General features: G+C 35.9%; 1 protein-coding gene and 1 pseudogene across 1 annotated transcript in view; both read right to left on the reverse strand.

Annotated features, from left to right (window-relative positions):
• Positions 1 to 19,364, reverse strand: part of MDGA2 (MAM domain containing glycosylphosphatidylinositol anchor 2) — an 854,438-nt gene that overhangs the window by 125,192 nt on the left and 709,882 nt on the right. The window lies entirely within an intron of this gene.
• LOC110133634 (14-3-3 protein epsilon pseudogene) lies at positions 1,228 to 2,224 on the reverse strand (annotated as a pseudogene).

Here is a 19,364-nt window from a genome sequence, read left to right on the forward strand (position 1 = left end):
TCTTTCCTTTTCTCCATTGCTTTTGGCTTCTCTTCTTTTCACAGCTGTTTGTAAGACCTCCTCAGACAGCCATTTTATATTTTTGCATTTCTTTTTCTTGGGAATGGTCTTGATCTCCGTCTCCTGTACAAGGTCATGAACTTCCATCCATAGTTCATCAGGCACTCTGTCTATTAGATCTGGTCCCTTAAATCTATTTCGCACTTCAGCAACCTTGTATTTTATAAGCACCTCTTATGTTTTTATTTTTTATTTATTGTATGTTTAGAGTAGAGGTTTTATCTTTGAAGGATAAAGGATGGAGGTGCAATATAATGTTTGGCATTTAAATTCAGGTTTAGGTTTAATGTTAACCCATGCCATGTATCAGTAAGAACAACAGAAATTTTGTATTTGTGGCTCCAGTCAGATATATATCTAGTAGTACAAATTAGATACAAGTTACACATATTGAACAAGAGGTTGAGTTAGCAAAGGAGGGGGAGTGAGGTACAGGGGAAGAGGGTAGGAGAAGAAAGAATTGAACATGAATGCAGGCTTTCCCATACTACCTTTAATGATAACTTGCTTCAGAGGGAGAGTAAAAATAGGCAAGAATGAGCAGCCACGGATTGTTGACCTGTTACTAGAACCATGCTTTTTAGCAATATTTCAGCAGAGTTTGAAACCCTTGTTTATAGCAAACCATTACAACAATCCCCCCCACCCAACAAACAACCTTTAATCACCTCCAGCTAACATCCAACTAATTGTAAACACTGGCATAAAGTTCAACTTGAATGATCAGAAAAAGGGAAAATGATACCACACACATCTCTACAGTGTGATTCACCTGTCTCTTACATGCTTGTCACCTGAAAGTCTAATGGTTTTCAAATGTAACTTTCGTTTCTAAAGGCACATATCTGGCAGGGGACAATACAGTAATACAATACAGTAATGCTGAAAAGGCCCCTATGCAGTCTTGTTAGTGTTTTATAGAACCCAGTGCTTGGGACTAGTGAAATCCACAGAAATTCACTCTTGCCTGTAAGAACATTCGAAAATCATTTAAAAACAACAACAAACCAAACAGGGCAGGAACCTAAATTCTGAGCCTGAAGGTAAAAACTCAGATTTGGTGGTTCTCAGTACCCTTGGTGGGTTTCCAAGAGGGGTGGGATGGGGAGTGTGGAGTGTTTAGAGGTGGTTTCTCTTGTTGCCTTTTATGTCTCACTGATTTCCATCTTACATATCCTGCAGCACTTTTTTATTCTGCTCTTCACCATTATCCTGATGTCTGAAGTCTACAGTGCCAGATTATCACATAATAATTGCATAGTAAATGTAGTTTTTATAGTTTTATTCACTCAGCATATCCAGTTCTGCAACTGCATCATCAAAAGCTGCTTTTGCCAAACTGCAGGCATGGTTTGAGGGAATTAAGAATTTCATAGTAGAATACAGAGAAATTGAGAGCAAGACCTAAGCAAATGGGATGTGTCGGTGAAGTTCTGTTACTGCAATATCACTAGCAGCTTTAAAGCTACTAGGTTGTTCTCCATAGCCTCCTTCTTCCCATTTCCAGTGGTAAATTCAGCCAGACACCGGTGGTAGTCCTCTTTCATTTTATAATAGGAAATCTTGGACTTGCCAGTTTTAGTTGCTAGAATGAGGGTTTTGCCCAGTACATCCAGAATGTCACAACAGACTAGTTTAGCCCCAACCATTTGCTGATATTCCCTAATCATTTTTAGTTTGCCTTCACCTCCCTTGCTTTCTTCTTTCTGTTTAGTGCTGCTGATTATTCTCCAGGAAGCTCTCTTAGCTCCAGTAGCATTTTCACATGCAACAGATGGAGACTTCTTTATTCAATTGTCATCTCCACATCCAACCCTGCTTCTTTCTTCCTGGATTCCACCGTTTCGTCCTATCGCTCAGCGGGCTGGGCCAGCCTCACCTGGTACATCAGATCCTCCCATCACCCATGGCAACAGTGGGTCAGGCAGGCTTCGGGTGATAGCCGGAAGTGTAGGGCAATAGCGTCTGGGACTTTCAGTCTCTCACTTGACATCCAGGCAGCAAAAATCAAGCACTTCTTTTAAACAGCACATGGTTATATTCTTTTTTTTTCCCAAAAAAGTCTGACAATATTTTTATTTTACCCAGAACACTTCGCTTTATTCATTTAATATATTGATATATTTGGGTATGAGTGTTCCTTTTCATTTCATACTTTCTCTTTTTTGTGTCCTTTGTCTTTTTTATATTAATGGATTATATCATTATTGTAACCCTTTTCCTGATATTCATTGGGACTTTAACAGTTTCTATTATTTTGTTGATTGTCTTAAAGCACGCAACATACATACTTAAATTATCTAAAAATATCAATTAATATCTTTACCATCCTCTTAAAATAAGAATCTTAGAACACGTTGGTCCTTTAAATCTGAATCTGACATATGTTACTGGGTCTTTATTTTACATCTATTGAATATTATCATAACCTTAAACCTGTACTATTTTTAAAATCACCCACAAATACACTAGCTTATGGTAAGATAAGATAAGTGAAAGTCACTCAATCTGTCTGACTCTTTGTGAACCCATGGACAATACAGTCCATAGCATTCTCCAGGCCAGAATATTGCAGTGGATAGCCTTTCCCTTCTCCAGGGGATCTTCCCAACCCAAGGATCAAACCCAGGTCTCCTAAAGGCAGGTGGATTTTTTACCAGCTGAGCCACAAGGGAAGCCCAGGAATACTTGAGTGGGTAGCCCATCCCTTCTCCAGGGGATCTCCCCAGCCCAGGAGTTGAACCGGGGTCTCTTGCACGGTAGGTGGGTTCTTTACCAACTGATCTATCAAGGAAGCCTTATTTTCCCTTAATTCCTTCTTTCATTATAGACCTTCCAAATCTATGATCACTTTCCTTTCGCCTATATTATATAGAATTATCTTCAGTGAGCTTTCTGATCTTTATTTTTCTAAAAAATATATTTTTAATTTCATTCTTAAAAGACATTTTCCTTGTATATAGGATTACATGTTGGCAGTTATTTTCTTTCAGCACATCAGGATATAATTCCACTGTCTTCAGAAGGCCATTATTGCTGTAGAGAAGTCAGCTCAAAGTCTCACACTTTGAAATGAAAGAAATGAAGTGAAATGAATGCCTTTTTTTTTTTTCCTCCAGCTACTTTCAAAATCTTTTTTGTTTTTGATGTTGTACAGCTTCAGTAAAATGTTTCTAGGTATAGGCTCCTTTCTATAGTTTGGATATCTTGGGCTTCTTAAATCTCTTGATTTATGTTTGATGTCTTTCATTTAGGAAAGTTTTGGAAAATTCTCATCATAAGCTCTTCAAATAACCCCTGTAGCCTTCTCTTTTTACTGTCACTTGAAGATCATTTTTATCCTGTCTTCCATGTCTCTCAATCTCTATTCCAAATACTCCATTTGAGGTTTCTGCATTGCATTAGGAATAAATATCTGAGCTAATTCAGTCACTGATTTTTTCTTCAGTTCTGCTTAATTGGCTAAACTCATCCATCATGTTATTACATTAGTTATTAGTTAATAATAACTAATTAATTATCAATTTTCATTTATAAATGTTATGTGTAGTTCTTTGGTATACTTTTATACCAATGTTCTAGTACATTTTCACTACCTGCAAAGGTAGTAAGACTCGCCTTTTATTTCTTTAAACAAAGTAATTATTTTAAACCATCTGATATTTCTAATTACAGTGTTGAGAGAGATTTTCTCTTAACTTTCTCTCAGGGTACCTTGTTTCTGTGTATTTGTTAATTTTAACTCTGTGCTACTCATTGTCCTTTAAAAATATTTATGAGAATATTTCATGCCAAAGATGATGGCTTCCTCTTCTAGATCCATGTCCACAGGCAGCTCTTAGCATCAATGTCTCATTATTGTTTAGTGACTAAATCATGTGACACTCTTTGTGACCCCATGGGCTGCAACATGTCAGGCTCCTCTGTCTTCCATTATCCCCCAGAGTTTGCTCAAATTCATATCCATTGATTCAGAGTTGCTATCTGACCATCTCATCCTCTGCCACCCCCTTCTCCTTTTGCCTTCAATCTTTCCCAGCATCAGGGTCTTTTCCAATGAGTCAGCTTTTCCCATTAAGTGGCCAAAGTATTGGAGTGTCAGCTTCAGTGTCAGTCCTTCCAATGAATATTTAGGGTTGATTTCCTTTGGGTTGACTGATTTGACCTCCTTACTATACAGGGAATTCTCAGAAGTCTTCTCCAGCACCACAGTTTCAAAGCATCAATTTTTTGGCCCTCGTCCTTATTGGTCCAACTCTCACATCCATACACGCCTACTGGAAAAACCATAGTTTTGACAGTGTGAACCTTTGTCAGCAAAGTGATGTCTCAGCTTCTTAATACACCATCTATGTTTGTCATAGCTTTCCTTTCAAGACTCAAGTGTCTTAATAGCAATTTCATGGCTACTGGCATCATCTGCAGTGATTTTGGAGCCCAAGAAAATAAAATCTGTCACTGCTTCCACTTTTTTCCTCGTTTATTTCCCATGTAGTGATGGGACCAGATGCCATAATCTTACTTTTTAAATGTTGAATTTGAAGGCAGCTTTTTCATTCTCCTCTTTCATCCTCAACAAGAAGCTCTTTAGTTTCTCTTCATTTTCTGCATTAGAGTGGTAGCTTCTGCATATCTGAGGTTGTTGATATTTCTCCCAGTAATCTTGATTCTAGTTTGTGATTCATCCAGCCTGGTACTTCACAGGGTGTACTCTGCATGTAAGTTAAATAAGCAGGGTGACAATATACAGCCTTGACATACTCCTTTCTCAATTTTGAACCAGTCTGTTGTTTCATGTTAAGTTCTAACTGTGCTTCTTGACCTGCATACACATTTCTCAGGAGCCAGGTAAAGTGGTCTGGTATTCCCATCTCTTTAAGAATTTTCCACAGTTGGTTGTGATCCACACAATGGTTTTACTTCAGTCAATGAAGCTGATGTTTTTCTGGAACTCCCTTGCTTTCTTATGATCCAGCACATATTTGCAGTTTGATCTCTGGTTCTTCTTTTTAATATCCAGTTTGTACCTCTGGAAATTCTCAGTTCATGTAGTGCTGAAATCTAGATTGAAGGATTTTGAGCATCTGCTACATGTGAAATGAGTGCAACTGTAGGGTAGTTTGAGTAATTTTTGGTGTATCCCTTCTCTGGGACTAGAATGAAAATTGACCTTTTCCAGTCCTGTGGCCACTGTTGAGTTTTCCAAATTTGCTGGCACACTGAGTGCAGCACTTTAACAGCATCATCTTTTAGGATTTGAAACAGCTCAGCTGCAATTACATCACCTCCACTAGCTTTGTTCACAGTAATGCTTCCTAAGGCCCACTTAATTTCACATTCCAGGATGTCTGACTCTAGGTGAGTGACCACACCATGGTGGTTATCCTGGTCATTAAGGCTTTTTTGTATAGTTCTTCTGTGTATTCTTGCCACCTCTTCTTAATAGCTTTTGCTTCTGTTAGGGCCTCACTGTTTCTGTCCTTTATTGTGCCCATCCTTGCATTCAATATTCCCTTGATACCTCCAGTTTTCTTGCAGAGATCTCTTAGTCTTTCCTATTCTAATGTTTTCCTCAGTATCGTTGCATTGTTAATGTAAGAAGGCTTTCTTATCTCTCTTTGCTATTCTCTGGAACAGTCCTTTGAGTTCCAACTTCTATTGGTAGACACTTTCCCAGGAAACACCCTGGGTTTGGAGTTCTACTCCTCTTGCCCCAAGATGCCATCGAAACTTAAGTTCAAATTTGTCCATATCAGCAAATGCCCCCAGGACAAAAGTAGCCCCACTGTACTATATTCACATAAATTTGGCATGGCATTTTTAACAAACACTTTAATGCTTTCATAATATTTTAAGAATATTTTCTAGCATTTTCAGTTGTTAGCATTGAAATGGTTTGTGGAGTATTTTGGCTATTTTATGCTCACAAATACATGCCTCATGTTGCCAAGAGGAATGTGTGTGTATACTCAGTCATGCAGTCGTGTGCAACCCACCGGGCTGGTGCGTCCATGGGGTATTTGAGTCAAGAATACTGGAGTGGGCAGTTATTTCCTCCTCCAGGGGGTCTTCCTGACTCAGGGATCAAACCCACGTCTCTTGCATCTCGTGCATGGGTAGGCAGATCTTTATCCACTGATCCAACTGGGAAGCCCATGGATCTAAACCTCAGAATTGAGTAGTGACTGCAGGATACAGTGTTGTTAAGATATCTCAAGGTAAGTATAAACAAAGGCATTGTGTGTCTGTGTGTGTTCAGTTGCTTAGTCGTGTCCAACTCTGCATCCCCATGGACTGTATGTAGCCTGCCAAACTCCTCTGTACATTGGACTTTGAATACTCCAGTAAGTATTATATATAACCCAAGAATACTGCAGTGGGTTGCATTTCTTACTCCAGAGGATCTTCCTGACCTAGGGACTGAATCCACGTGTCTTGTGTCTCCTGTATTGACAGGTGGATTCTTTACCACTGTACCACCTGGGAATCCCATAGTAAAGGCATACAGAATGTCAAATTTTAATTTACTCTTGAATATAATCACAGAGTTGGAGGAAAATAAAAGTTCCTAAAAGAAAATAAACATAAACTAGAATAGATATATGTGGATCCAGAGAGTTGTGTTACAAAAATTAACATAGTTGTATGTTTCTAAGAGCAGGAAGTAATCAAATGTGCCAAATCCTAGCAAGTTAGGAATTAATACTGAAAATATGTACTGTTTTTGACAAGTTCAATTATATAATTATTATAGTGAAAGCACTTTCTGTGAAGTATTTATAGTCTGGTTTACAGGTTTTTGGCATGTGTGAGGATGGTTAAATAGTAGAGGTCATTAATGACAGCTATTTGTTCAAGAATGTTGTCTGTAATTATACAAGATGGTTACTTATATTGATTCTACCTTCAAAATACATTAGGAGTTTGTACATGTCTCTCAGTCTTCACTACCACCACTGTTACCTTTCACGTGTGTGTTAATTGCTCAGTCATGTCGAACTATTTGTGACCCCATGAACTGTAGCCCACCAGGGTGTCTGTCCATGGCAAGAATACTGGAGTGGGTAGCCATTCCTTTCTCCAGTGGATCTGCCAACCCAGGGATCGAATCTGGGTGTCCTGCACTGGCAGGTGGGCGCTTCAGCATCTGAGCCACCACAAATGTCCTGCAACAGTCTTCAACCAGGCCAACACACTTCTTTTGACCTTCTCTCTGCCTTCTGAGATTGGCCAGGTATCCTTTTAAAAGAGAAATCAGCTCCTTTATTCGTCTGCTTAGAACATTTTATTGACTCACCCCTGCTTGTTAACCAGGCCTACAAGGTCCTACAATTTCTGGGTCTGGTCATATACCCAACTACTCTCATCTTGAACATTATGTTTCAGAAATTCAGGTTTTCTTCCTGCTTCTGTATGAGAAACCCTTCTGGACAACAAACATCTGATGTTCTTTCTTCCTAATTTGTTCTTTTCTTTATTCTTTCCTTTTACGCTTTCTTTTACTATTTCTAATCTCATGTTTTAGATTTTTTACCTTCAGAAAGTCTACCCCTGGTCAACAGTAAGTGAAGCATCTCTCCTCCTGTGAATAATACAATGCTATCATCCATTGTATTTGCCTCCTGTGTTAGCTTTATTATAAAGAAACTTACAAATTCCCAGTCATTGCATCACCCCCCTGAATCCATCGAGTACCTAGTATTATATTTTCATGCTGTCACTTTAGTCATGCCCAACTCTTTTCTGACCTGTGGATTGTAGCCTGCTAGGCTCCTCTGTCCTTAAATTTCCTAGGCAAGAGTACTGGAGTGGGTTACCCATGACCTCCTCCAGGGGATCTTCCTGACTCAGGGATCAAACCCATATCTCTTATACCTCCTGCATTGGCAGGCAGGTTCTTTACCATTAGGGCCACCTGGGAAACCCCACCTAGTTTTATATCTAGTGACAAAAATTATTGATTAGTAACTAAAAAAATGATTAAATTAATTGCATTGGTGTTTGAACACTGTTTTGGATCTCTTATCTGTCTTTTCTCCCTGAAAGTCAAGGAGTGGGACTAAAAGTTCCAATCTTCCAACAATGGCATGGTCTTTCTGGAGATCAGCTCACATCCTGAAGACATCTAGGGATCAGCCAAGATTCACCTTACTGGCATGAATTCAGGATGGTTGGAAAGAACTTGTTATAAGTAATTAACGGTGATCCTTTCACTCAGAAAATTCTAAAACTTTTAGGAGGTTGGTTCCAGGAATGAAGAACAAAGATTTTATATAGATATATATCCTCAATTTACAGCAATTAGTTATTGCCTTCTAAGAATTTGCACATTGATTATATTACATAATGCATACTTACCTATATTACAATATTATCTTTACACTGATACTATAAATTTCATGTTAATAGGAGTCATTTTTATTCATTTTAAAAATATCTTATTACATCATCTCTAGCCCAACATTATCTAAGAATCTTATAAGTTTGGGCATGGTTGATAAAAATAAAATATGGGTATTTTGAACATATATCTGTTTAGTAACATAATGCTTCAGTGTCTCACAAGGTCAGATCTAAATGACTGTTTTAAAGGTGAATTAGCCTAGGTTCAAATATGTTTAGTGTCTCTCAATGGCCATAAACAGGTTACTTTCATTCATCTTTTTGAAGTTCAGTTTCCTTAATATCGTTGTTGCTGTTCAGTCACTGTTTTGTCTGACTCTTTGCAACCACATGGACTGCAGCGCGCCAAGCTTCCCTGTCCATCACCAACTCCCGGAGCTTACTCAGACTTATGGTCATTGCATCAGTGATGCCATCCAACCATCTCATCCTCTGTCATCCCCTCTCCTCCAACCTTCAATCTTTCCAAACATCAGGTTCTTTTCCAATGAGTCAGTTCTTCCCATAGGTGGTCAAAGTATTGGAGTTTCAGCTTCAGCATCAGTCCTTCCAATGAATATTCAGGCATGATTTCATTTAGGATTCACTGGTTTGATCTCCTTGCATTCCAAGGGACTCTCAAGAGTCTTCTCCAACACCACGGTTCAAAAGCATCTATTCTTCAGTGCTCAGCTTTCTTTATAGTCCAACTCTTACATCCGTACATGACTACTGGAAAAACCATAACCTTGACTAGATGGACCTTTGTGGGCAAAATAATGTCTGTGCTTTTTAATATGCTGTCTAGGTTGGTCATAGCTTTTCTTCCATAGCTTTTCTTAGCTGTATCCTTTATAATAAACTGGGAAGCTTAAGACAAAGTGTTTTCTCAAGTTCAGTGAGTCATTTTAGCAAATTATCAAATGGGAGGAACTCCCAAATTTATAGTCAGTTTGTTAGGATGACAACTGGGAATTGTGACTGGTGCCTAAAGTGGAAGCAGCTTTGCGGCACTGACCCCTTTAGCTTCTAGGCTCTACAGTAATGCCAGGCAGTTAGAGTCAGAAGTGAACTGATTTTTAGATACCTAGATGATGTCAGAGAATCAGAGAACTGATGTTAGAAAACACACCTCTTCCTTGGTGTCAGAAAGAATAGCATTGCTAGTAAATTATTAAATAAGCCTAATTATTCAATAGGGAAAGATATAAAGGAAGAATTTGGAAAAAAGATGACTTAGAAGTTTGTAGGATCTGGCTAGTGTATCTAGAAAAGATAGAGATTGAAGCGGCTAACACTTATCCATTAATCTACTCTATATGACTGTGCTAGCACTTTTCACATACTTATTACCTCATTCAATCCTTATAGGAACCTTGTAAAATGTGTATTATTATCTCCATTTTACACATAAAGAAACTAAATCTGAGATGCTATATTCTCAGGCATCCCACACAGCCCAGGTGACAGACTTCAGACCCAAAACAACATGACTTCAAAGTCCATGTTCTTTCCAACACAGCAGACTGAAGAAATAGTGCCAAAAGCAAACTGTAAATTAGTCTCTAACATAATGTTAGTCTAACATAGAAGCTGGCAATATTGGAAAATGTATTTTAAAAATAAAATAGTCTATAGCATTTGTAAATAGTTAGCAGGAAAGCAACCCCAAAGATCTGGTGATACACTTTACAAAATTAGTATTTGCCTCTTTTTATAAACACTTTGAGAGTGCTAATAATCATTACTTCATATTTTAAATAGTTTTCTCAGCAGGATAAAATTTTGGTGTTACAGTGTAGAATTATTGTTATGTGACTGAAAATATTGGTACATTTGTATTGTTCACATGAGGCACATGATGCATAATGTGTAGAACCACTGCAATTTCTTTCTTATAACAAAAATGATAGTATACTCAGTACTCAAGCCTTTTATGGAAGCTTCGCTTTGTATGATTATAGATACTATTTATTATTTAGCTATAATGTTCCTAAGTGTAAAAGAAAGTGACAAATAAAACATCTCTAAATAATTTACAGATGTTTGTCATAAAACAATTGATTTAATTATTTGGATTTTTCTAGGATATTAATTATGAATAAAATGGACTTAGCATCTGTCCATATGGCAGTATAGCGATAGAGCGAATCTAAATGAAACTCAAAATGTTTTCCTTCTAACTCACACAACTAGATTCTTGATATGTGTATAAATAGATCTAGAAACATCATTATTCATGATGATATTAAAGGTCTTCTAAACCAGGAGAGAAATACATTTCTATTTTTATTTTTGTGTATGTTATAAGATGGTCGAATGGCATCACTGACTTGGTAGACATGAGTCTGAGCAAGTTCTAGGAGCTGGTGATGGACAAGGAAGCCTGGTGTGCTGCAGTCCACGGGGTCACTAAGAGTCAGACATGACTGAGCGACTGAACTGAACTGAACTGATAAGGGTCCAGCTTCACTGTTTTGTATGTGGTTCTCTAGTTTTCCCAATACCATTACTGAAAAGACTATCCTTTCTCCACTGTATATCCTTGGTGCCCTTATCAAAGATTAACTGACCATATTACCCTGGGTTTATTTCTGGGCTCTCTATTCTGCTCCATCCTCCAAATGGTGCTGGAGAAGACTCTTGAAAGTATCCCTTGGATAACATGGAGATCAAACCAGTCAATCCTAAAGGGAATCATGCCTGAATATTCATTGGAAGGACTGATGCTGAAGCTGAAACTCCAATACTTTGGCCACCTGATGCAAAGAAGTGACTCATTGGAAAAGGCCTTGATGCTGAGAATGATTGAAACCAAGAAGAAGGTGACGACAGAAGATGAGATGGCTGGATGGCATCACTGAGTCAGTGGACACGAGTTTGAGCAAGCTCTGGGAGATGGTAAAGGACAGGAAAGCCTGGTGTGCTGCAGTTCATGGGGTGGCAAAGAGTCAGACATGACTGAGCGACTGAACAACAACAAAATTCTGTTCCATTGGACCTACTAAAACAGAGTCCCTTGCCTCTTGTTTGTAAAAAAAATAAAAAAAGCTTTAGCCTCCTAGGCCTTCCCAAGTTCCAAAGATCAAATTTAACCAAATAAGTCATATTTTAAATCAGAAAAATCAGTTTTTAAAAGAAAATTCAGAAACAAAGAAAGTAGTCAAGCAAGATCAAATAATAACAGTTTAACCACAAAACAAAATCAAAGACCTTTAGTTCCTCCTCAAGGGCTATAGATAATATTCTGAGCTATATCTTTAACCTGTTTCTCACATACTAAACACTCCACCAGGTAAAAGAAGTTAACTGCATGATGACAACCAGTAAGTAGACTCCAAACTGGTTGGAGCCAGATAACTGATAATTGAGATTCCTGAAATACCTCCCTGTTATCTCTCCATCAAACAATCAGAGAAATGTGCATGCGCTTATCATGCACCCAGCAACCTTCTCCCTTACACTGTCTTTAAAAATCCTTTTCTAAAAGATACTTGGGATTTCAGGTCTCTTGAGCCCTGGCTACCCATTCTCCTTGCTTGGTACGCTGCAATAAACATTGTACTTTCCTTTACCACAATCCAGCATCCATAGGATGGCTCTGCCACATGTCCAGCAAGTAGACATGCTTGATGCTTGGTTTGGTAACACTATGTGTCTGCTTTTATGCCAATATTGTACTGTTTTGATTAATACAGCTTTGCAATATAGTCTAAAAATAGGAAGTGTAATGACACCAGCTTTGTTTTTCTTTCTCAAGATTGCTTTGGCTATTCTGAGTCTTTTTGGTTCCATAAAGTTTTAGGATTATTGTTCCTATTTCTGTAAAAAATGGCACTGAAATTTCAATCATGATTTCATTAAACCTATAGATTGTTTTGTGCAATACAGATATTTTAACAACATTTATTATTCAAATAATATTTATTATTCAAATGCATGTGTAATTAATATCTTCTCATTTATTTGTATCTTTGATTTATTTCATCAGTGTCTCATAGTTTTCAGTGTATAGATCTTTCAACTCCTTGGATAAACTTATACCCAAGTATTTTATTCTTTTTAATGCTGTAAACTGGATTATTTTCTTAATTTCTTTTCTTGATAGTTCATTGTTAGTGTATAGAAACTCAACTTTTTTTATATACTGATTTTGTGTCCTGAAAATTTACTTGATAGTAAAAAAATCTACTCAAAATGGATTAAAGATTTAAGCATAAGTCCTGAAACCATAAAATTCCTAGAAGAAAACTTGGTGGGTAAACTCCTTGACATTGGTCTTGGCAATGTGCTTTTAGATTTTAATCCAAAAGCAAAGACACCAAAATCAAAAACAAATGAGTGGAACTACATCAAACTAAAAAGCTTCTGCACAGCAGAAAACAAACAACTTTTAAAAAGCCAAACAAATAAACAGAAAAATACCACCAACAAACTGAACAGGCAATCCATGGAATGGGAGAAAGTATTTGCAAACCACGTATCTGACAAGAAGTTAATATTCAAAATATATGAAATATTTTATTCAGTCATGAGAAAAGAAGGAAATATTGCCACTTGCAACAACACAAGGACCTTGAAGTCTAAGGGAAATAAGTCAGACAGAGAAAGACAAATATTGCATGATATCACTTATAAATGGAATATATCTATAACTATGTTTATATCTATAAGTTCAAGAGTCAAACTTACAAAAATAGAGCAAAAAAGTGGTTGCCAGGGCCTGGGGATGGAAGAAATAAGTTGGTAAAAGGGTACAAATTTTCAGGTATAAGATGAATAAGATCTGAAGATCTAATACATTGTGATGATAGTAAATGACACTGTGCTGTATAATTAAAATTTCCTGAGAGAATAACTTAAATGTTTTCACACACACACCCACACAGAAGGTAAATATATGATATAATGGATTCATTAATTCTTCTTGGAAGAATCTTTTCATAATGCATACATATATCAAATCATCATTTTATACCTTAAATATTATAATTTCATTTGTAATTGATACCCAAATAAAGTAAAAAAAATCTACTTCCCATTCTTTGTTCCTGCTTCCTTCTCATTGCTTTGTTTACACTTTTCTTGTTGTTTAAATGGTTAATGGTCAACTGTGTGCAAGATATTGTAACTAAGTAGTTACACATAATATGCTTGGGGAAAATTTTGTGAACAGCTGTACAATTTTTTTAAATGTATGAGCAGTGTCTTACTAACATAAAAGTGAGACATTCCAAAAAAAAAGAATCCTTGTAGTTATTAACTATTTTAGTTAAATAATTTAGTTAACATACATGCATGTGGATAAGTTTAAGAGATATTTTAGTGAAGTAGTATGGTAAAATTGCAAAGGACATAAAACTTGTTACACTAGTGTTCAAGATTCATGATTATAATCACTGATTTCACTAGAACATCCTTTGTCTTCAGCATTTATCACAACAAAGCTGAAGCTTTCTCCAGTGTGCTCACTGTTGGTCCCACTCTCTCTGACCCCATGAACTGTAGCCCGCCCAGGCTCCTCTGTCCATGGGATTCTCTAGGCAAGAAAACTGGAGTGGGTGCCACTCCAGGGTATCTTCCCAACCTAGGAATTGAACTTGCATCTCCTACATTTGCAGGCAGATTCTTTACCACTGTGCTGCCACGGAAGCCCTCCTTTAGGTTACTAGCTTTTAAAGCTGCTACCAGAAAAGCTGCATTCCCTTTCCCATCTCCTTGCTTCTGTTGTTGTTCCCTATAGTTGAATACTATAAAAAAAAAAAAAAAAATCTACTAATTGAGAAGGATTTCTCTGAAAGATTTATAAATGACAAAAAGTTATATCTATTCACAGTTTTGCAGTTTCTGACTTGATCTTTTGTATAAAAATATAATGAGGGTGAAACAATATAAATGAATACAATTCATACATAATTAAATCACACATAGGGTCAGAAAGAATCATGGTTTCAAATTCAGTCATCTGTTTAAAGACTTCATTAAATCTTTACTGAATATTGACTTACAGAAACAAACTAAACAACAAAAAATAAAATTGAGGTGGAGTTGCATGCTAAGCAGTTCACCTTGTCAAAACCTTATGCTTCTCATTTTTGTAAAAAGGAAAAAGCAAACAAACAAACAAAAAAACCCTGTTTCTCTTCTAAATTTCCTCTATTAAAACTTCTTATCCTCTCTCCCATCCACACTGTACTCATTAGCTTGTTTCATTTTATTCTCTACATTTTTCTTACTATGACCAAATGTCCTCAACATGTAACACTTTTCCTTACATATGGCTCCCTTGGGAAGCAGCATTCTTCACCCTTTTCCATTGCTTTGATCAGGGGAACCAGTGCAATTGTCTCACTGTGCCCAACACTATCTCAACTTTTAGTTAATAAAATTCTCTTGGTTGTTACAAACACACAAGAAAAAATGTTGAGTCAGAAGAAAACACTATTGGACTATTTCTGTAATTTTTAAATTAAACATATATCTCATTTAATCAAAAGACCAACATAAAAAAGAAAATTTGATTGCAATATCACCCTTTAAAAGTGGAGCACAAGCCCAACTAGATTACTATAGTGTATCTAAAGAGTCTTTGTGCTCTTTTTCTAATATTAGGCAATGAAACAGGATTAAGCATTTAAAATAGCTATTTCTACTTCAAAATTATGTACATATGGCTCAGCAGATAAAGAATCCACCTGCAATGCAGGAGACACAGGAAACTCGGGTTCAACCCTTGAGTCAGGAAGATCCCTTGGAGGAAGAAATGGCAACCCACTCCAGTATTCTTGACTGGGAAAATCCCACGGACAGAGGAGCCTGATGGGCTACAGTCCAAAGGGTCGCAGAGTTGAATATGACTTAGCAAGAGCACAACCTACATTTGAAATGGTAGATGATTACTCTGAAGTATTCTTACTTTTTTATTGAAAAGTTATAACTGTGTGGTGATAGATGTTGAGTAGACTTATGACAATCACTTAACAAAATTAGAAGTATTACATCATTATGCTGTACCTCTGAAATATTATATGTCATTTATATCTCAATTAAAAATATATATATATATTTAATGTTGAGGTACTCCTAGCAACATATATTTGGTAATAATATCAGTGTAAAAGGAATTTTTAATAGAAGTAATATAACACCTATTCTTTCTGGGTGACCTCTTATATTTACTTCTTTGTTAATTTGGGAGGAAAGTACATTAACACATTATGAGAAAAAAGGGCAATGTGAAAGGAAGAAAATGTATCCTCAATATCATTATTCAGAAAATATTTTAAGGTCAATTATCTAGTGTTATAGTATTTAATGTATAGTTTGAGGTTAAGGTCTGGTTTGAAAACTGTTACAGTTATGTGACAAGATAAGGAAGTTGTACCAAAATGCAAACTAATTACATTTTATGAAAATGTATTTTGGCAAAGATAAAGGAAAGAGAGGAAAAGTTAAGTTATTCAATAGAGTAGACATCCTGCATTTTTAAGGAAGGAAAGATCTGTGGCACAGTAAAGAGAGACTGATATATTCCTTGAATATGGAGGAAAGGGAATAAAACAGATCGATAATACCAGTGTACCACCCCTATAGAAACTGTCAAAGACTAATGAAGCTTTTTCACCCACTAATAGTGAACAGTCACATAATAGGTTCCTCTGGAACAAATGGTTGCATTTGGTGTGTCTCTATAATTTGAATCAAAAAGTACTAAAAGTAGCTTAACAGTTGGTTAGAGGGCCAGGCAGGAGTTTGCCTTATATATCTGCAATATATGAAAATGAATTTACAAGTAAGTCTTTGAAAACATAAAACAAGGCTGGTCCTCAAAAGTCTCTACAATGTCAGACATTAGCAATTATAATGCCACTAGTTTAGTATATTTCATTTAATATTTTGCCTTTATTGTTTTATTTAATGTGTTCCATTTGCTCACTCATTTTTTCAGTTGCCTAATACAATTTTTGTTCTTATATTTTGCTGAAAATAGTTCTCCTAAAATGGGGTTTTTTGGAAACATAACTTCACAATTAGGAAGGAAATATATTTTTCTCACTCATCTGCTCTTTAAGATTATGTGTGTCATTATCAAAGATAATCTGCAGATGGTTGGAGATTACAATTTTAATAAATTTGGTTTTAGGTGATGCAAAAACTATTGCTTTATATCTTTCAAACTTCATCATTCCCTTGGAATTTAGGAAAGAATTTGAGAGGTATTCAATCCAAATTATGTTATTAAGGATATGGGTGGCCAATTTTCAATTATGTGTTATATAAATTATATTTAATAAGGTAGGATGTTAGGATTAACACAACCACATGTATGTCTATTGTCAAGCTCAGAAAGAATAAAAGTTAACTCTAGAACTTTAACTAGGAAAAAAATGTCAGTTTTCAAATTCCATCCTCAGAAATCCTTTATATTGGTACTTCCAGTAGTCAGTCTAGAGTTCAAGATTTTCACTTTATTTTTTGAAGGATAATGTAAAATATCTTTAAAAACATTAGATAAATGTGCTTAAAATAAGAATGTTAAAATTTTTAATATTTTCTTCCTTTCACATAGACAAATATTAATAATAAAAAACAGACTGCTCATTTTCTATGTTCATAGTAAGAAATCATAATTTAAAAATCCACTTATTTTATTTCAGCCCATACTTCTACACCCAAATGTGAAATGGTTATTTGAAAATAGCCTCAATAGGTAAAACATGAAACCATGTGGATTTGCCAAAAATATATTTTAAATATTACATTTTATATATTGACTTATTATACATAGACATTTTATGTTTGCTCTAAGTCAAGGGAATATACTTAATAGATTGCTACTTTGACAAATGAAATATTAACTCATTCATCCCTTACAAATCAGATATCTAGATACTATGGATCATTGACACTGTAGTAAACTCAGTAGATACAGAAATTTTCAAAAATAAAGAGAGAGACTCAGAAAAAGTATTATCCTTAAAAACCCTGCTATGAAATTGGAAAGCCTAATCTTGGGCCAATCTTAGTGGAAGATATTTTGCTTCAGTCTTGCAGGAGATCTGGGTTTGATCCCTGGGTTGGGAAGATCCCCTGGAGAAGGCAAAGGTGACCCACTCCAGTATTCTGGCCTGGAGAATCCCATGGTGAATAGTCCATGCAGTCTGAAAGAGTCAGATATGACTGAGTAACTTTCACTTTCACTTTGGCAGCAAAGAGCTATAGAAAATGAACTCCATCACCAAAATATTAGAAAGTAGAAGTTGCATGGTTTTCTGTTTTTGCTCCTGGCTCCTTCAAAGTTTTGCTCCTTCAAAGTGCTGGGTTTTTTTGGTATATATTTAGTGGATGCTTTAGTTATCTTATTTTATTTGAAGGTTAAAGACTCTACATGTATTGTCTATTTATACAAAAATATTTCAAATAAAACAAAGCAAGAAAACCAAAATGATTATAACATCTGTGGCTACAAGACTGCATCATCAAATATAGTTAGCACATTGTTTAATTTTACTCATTTGACTTATCATAACAAAGATAAACAGTCTGATGAAAGATACTAACAGGAACTACTCATATGGAGAAAATATTTAAATTAATATGTTACTCTAATTTAGGCTTCAAAAATAACATCTCAATTTCTCTTTCTGATTTTTCATTGTTAGTATATAGAAATTAAGAGAAATTAAGGAATAAATCCCATTCACCATTGCAACAAAAAGAATTAAATATCTAGGAATAAACTTACCAAGGAGACAAAAGAACTGTATGCAGAAAATTATAAGACACTGATGAAAGAAATCAAAGACGACATAAACAGATGAGAGATATCCCATGTTCCTGAGTAGGAAGAATCAATATTATGAAAATGACTATACTACCAAATGCAATCTACAGATTCAATGCAAGCCCTATCAAATTACCAGTGGCATTTTTCAAGAACCAAAAAAAAATTTCACGATTCATATGGAAATGCAAAAGACCCCAAATAGCCAAAGCAGTCTTGAGAAATAAGAATGGAGCTGGAGGAATCAACCTTCCTGACTTCAGATTATACTACAAATCTATAATCATCAAGACATTTTGGTACTGGCACAAAAACAGAAATATAGGCCAATGGAACAAGATAGAAAGCCCAGAAATAAACTCACGCACCTATGGATACCTTATTTTTGAAAAAGGAGGCAAGAATATACAATGGGGCAAAGACAGCCTCTTCAATAAATGGTGCTGGTAAAACTGGAGAGCTACATGTAAAAGAATGAAATTAGAACACTTCCTAACACCATACACAAAGATAAACTCAAAATGGATTAAAGACCTAAATGTAAGACCAGAAACTATAAAACTCTTAGAGGAAAACATAGGCAGAACACTTGCGACATAAAGTAAAATCCTCTATGACCCACCTCTTAGGGTAAAGGAAATAAAAACAAAAGTAAACAAGTGGGATCTGATTAAATTTAAAAGCTTTTGAACAGCAAAGGAAACTATAAGCAAGGTGAAAAGACAGCCTTCAGAATGGGAGAAAAAAATAGCAAATGAAACAACTGACAAAGGATTAATTTCCAAAATATACAAACAGCTCATACAACTCAATTCCAGAAAAACAAACAACCCAGTCAAAAAAATGTGTGGAAGACCTAAATAGACATTTCTCCAAAGAAGACATACAGATGGATAACAAACACATGAAAAGATGCTCAACATAGCTCATTATGAGAGAAATGCAAATCAAAATTACAGTGAGATATCACTTCACACCAGTCAGAATGGCCATTATCAAAAAGTCTACAAAAAATAAATGCTGGAGAGCGTGTGGAGAAAAGGGAATGCTCTTGCACTGCTGGTGGGAATGTAAGATGATACAGCCACTATGGAAGACAGTATGGAGATTCCTTAAAAAACTAGGAATAAAACCACCA

This window comes from Odocoileus virginianus, chromosome 6 (assembly GCF_023699985.2).
Source record: "Odocoileus virginianus isolate 20LAN1187 ecotype Illinois chromosome 6, Ovbor_1.2, whole genome shotgun sequence".
Taxonomy (NCBI): Eukaryota; Metazoa; Chordata; class Mammalia; order Artiodactyla; family Cervidae; genus Odocoileus; species Odocoileus virginianus.